The sequence below is a fragment of the Bidens hawaiensis genome, unplaced genomic scaffold (assembly GCF_021521415.1).
Source record: "Bidens hawaiensis isolate Kalapana, Puna unplaced genomic scaffold, B.hawaiensis_p1.1 tig00006617_1, whole genome shotgun sequence".
NCBI lineage: Eukaryota > Viridiplantae > Streptophyta > Magnoliopsida > Asterales > Asteraceae > Bidens > Bidens hawaiensis.
This window is the reverse complement of record NW_027491447.1, coordinates 346127-349719: the sequence shown is the minus strand read 5'-3', so window position 1 is coordinate 349719 and position 3593 is coordinate 346127.

Sequence of the window (3593 nt, the reverse complement as noted above, 5' to 3'; positions counted from 1 at the left end):
TTATCGTAAGTTTGTGTGTGTATTTGTTAGATGTTATGTCTAGGTAAACGTATGGTTAACGGGATAGTCAAGTCAAGTGTGTTTAACTAACAAGAAATTGGTGCAAAGCTATATTGCTCATTAGTTGAAAGTCATTTAATAAGAGCATCTACAAAAACAAATCTCCATAAATCACCGTCACATCAGATTCCAAACTTTTTTTACAAACTTAATTTTTTTACACAACAAACTCTCACAAACCTTATCAAATAATATTATAATAATACAATAAACAAATACATGTCAATATATTTGTGTGTGGTTGTGAGAATAGGGCCCCACCCTTTATCACCTATATGGTTTGGATAAAGTTTGTGAATGCGAACTTTGTAAACAAACTTTTAGCCCACAACAAGGTCCCTCTTGTTCACTAGAATCCACCTCATCCAAACTTATTCAAACTTTGGATTTCACACCTTGTTGTGGATGCTCTAAGGTTTAGCTTAAGTTTGCACATCTTTTGGAATTTTGAGGACTAACATTAGAGATAGGCGTCGAACCAGGCATTCGTTGTCCGTTTGGCGGGAAGTTCGTTTATGTTCATCCATTTAATAAATGAACCGGACTGGACAAAAAGCATTTCGTTTGGTAAGCTTAACGGACGAACAAGGATAGAGGTCGCGCTCATTCAGTAGTGGTCGTGAACGTTCGGTAATGTGTTCGTTTTCTTCCATTTTGATTACATCAATGCGATATTGTGTATGTTGAAATTCCTCGAAGAATGAAGAATATGAAGTATGTTTCTCGTGAAACACTAGATTATTTGTGGATTTTGAATTCCAATACATTTTTTGATATGATTATGTTTTGATTACTATGACAAGTGTTTCGAATTTCTAGGTGAATTGTTTGGATTTATGATAATATGTAATCGTTTATGTTTGTTTGTCTATTAGAGTCATTTCATTTTGTTTAACCATTAGAGTTGTTTATGTTCGTCTGTACTGTTTGTGTGTTTGTTTGTCCATTAGTGTCCGTAGACCATCCGTTTGTCCGACAAAAGCATAACAGACAAACACGGACACAAGTTTTCGTTTCGGTATAGTGTTTGTGAATTGTCCGTTTGCCCAACAAAAGTAAACGAACAAACATGGACAAAAGTCTCATCTAGTTTGGTTAGGTTCGTTTACAGCCCTAATTGGAGATGAGAAAGTTGGTTTGTTACTCGCTCAGTCACGTAGTTATAAGCACCTAGGGCATCAACAACTATATGCAATCTCGCTCAATTCGTTGATAATTTAGTAATTCAGTTCTCTTAGATTCGTGATTGTTCAATAATTAATAACCCTCGAATCAATTTAGGGTTTCATTTTCGTTTTGGTGTTGATTCAATCAGTATTCCGCATGTTTTTTTCAACAAATAGTATCAAGCTTCGATTCAATATGTTTTCGAAGATACATTACGATCATAATTTGTTTCTTACTTGAAGACGATGAACCTATTCGGTTTAGAGAAATTGGATTGTCACACCTCCTTCTTAGGCCTAGGAGTGTGATCAATAGTTGGTACCACATTTGTATATAAATCAGAGTAGCGGGTTATTAGTGGAAGTCTTATAAAAACATAAGGATCGAAAATATAAATATTTACATTACAAAAGACGAGACGAAAGTCTCGTTTAGTTTTACTTGTTTATAAGTTGTACAAAACCACCATTTCATTATATTTAAGTTTAACAAAAATATCCGTGTCATCGGATTCTTGAGCTTCTTCGCCTTCACAAGCTCTAATCTTGATTACCTACAAAATGTTAATAAAATACGTCAGCAACGAATGCTGGTGAATATGCTGACACTAAAAATATTTTCTTTACTTAACCACCCTCGAGACCACGTAAGCCTCGGCCCATCTTGGCTTAGGAATAATTAAGTTAAACAATCATTATAAACTCGAGTATCTACACTAGGTCACCTCAGCAAAACACTGCAACGTTTCGACATAACTTAGGTACCATAAATATACACATGGTCAGTCTCACTCGAACGTAACTTAGGTCCGGCTCATCGTGACCAAGCGTGGTGCGATGTGCCCACCGCATTCCACATATGTAAGGATCCAGACAAACGTATACTATAGCCTGAGGGCTAGGCTTATACTCTTATTTACAATGTTTTTAGAGACACGTAGCCTCATGTAAAGTTTTACACATAACAAGTTTGATTGTTTGAAAACAAGTTTGTAAAAGTGGGGCGTATTCACCTTTTCAATGGGATCAGCTTCCAACACCGTCCGTGAGTCTTTCCTTGTTATCTCACACCTATAGTACGAGTATAACATTTATTAATCGTATATACAATCCGGCTTAAGACCTGTAGTCTTATTTATCTCGATGAACCTTTAGTTCAATACTCTTTTACTTTAAAACCTTTAGTTAAAAAGTAATATTTATAAACCTTTAGTTTATTATAAAAACCCTACGTTTCTTCTTCTTTTTTAAGAAACGTATTCTTTTCTTAATTATTTAAGAATACTCTTTATTACTTAAATAATATTCATAACAAAGAATTATATATATTTACATACATATATATGAGTATATTTATATCTCTTCTCTTTTCTTTTCTTTGTTATATATTTTTTCTTTAAGACATCAAGTATAATTTCGACTTATGGTATTAAGCCTTTATAATATTTTATTATTATTTTATTTGGGCATTATGCCTACCTTTCTTGGCTCAATAAACCCTACACACTCGGGCAGCACTTCGACGCCTTTTTCTTTATCAACACACGCTTGATCAACCCTTTGCTTGGGCACACGAATCGAACACCAACACGGCACGCACTTCGAAACGATTGTCGGAACGTCGGGACGACACTACTTTCTTGTTTGGAATGTTGTCGGGGAGTGGCACGAATATCAAGGTAATAGGCATGGAAAACGAGGAATCGGGCACGCAAAACGAGGTGGATTGAGGGCACGCTTTTCGAGGTCTAGAGAGATGTTTAGAGAGAGTAATGTGTGTGATTTGAGGTGTGGGTTGTGAGAACCCGTGGCCTTCTATTTATCGCCAAAATTTGGATCCCGTCGCGGTACGCGACGGGCCTTGGCTTAGCCTGTCGCGTACCGCGACATAGGCTTGGCCAGTCACCCACTAGACCTGCCACGTGGCGACACGTGGCAGGCGTGGCGGCCGTGTTGCCACGTGGGGGCAGACGGTGCCACCGTGTGCCACGTGGCACACGTGTCACATTTTGTCAGACACCCCATCTCGGTAAGCGATGGGAGTCTCTTCTGATCCATCGCGTATCGCGATGGGTCAAGAAAAGAGATTTTTCATTTAAGACCCTGGAGTTTGGAATTTGGCAATTTTGGTCCTTAGACTTCAGAAACTTGACATTTTTTGTTCGAAATTTACGTGATACTACATGGATGGCAAGAACATTTTTAGCCTTTTGTGCGTGAAGACGTGAGCTCTTCCGGTGCACTAGAGCATTTGTTAGGATAAAAGAATATTCTTGACGGTTTAACCAATAAAGAGAAAATAAGATATCTTGGAGAAGGCACGTAGTGCCATTATTCTAAGCTTGGGTGATTGAATTCTTCGAGAAG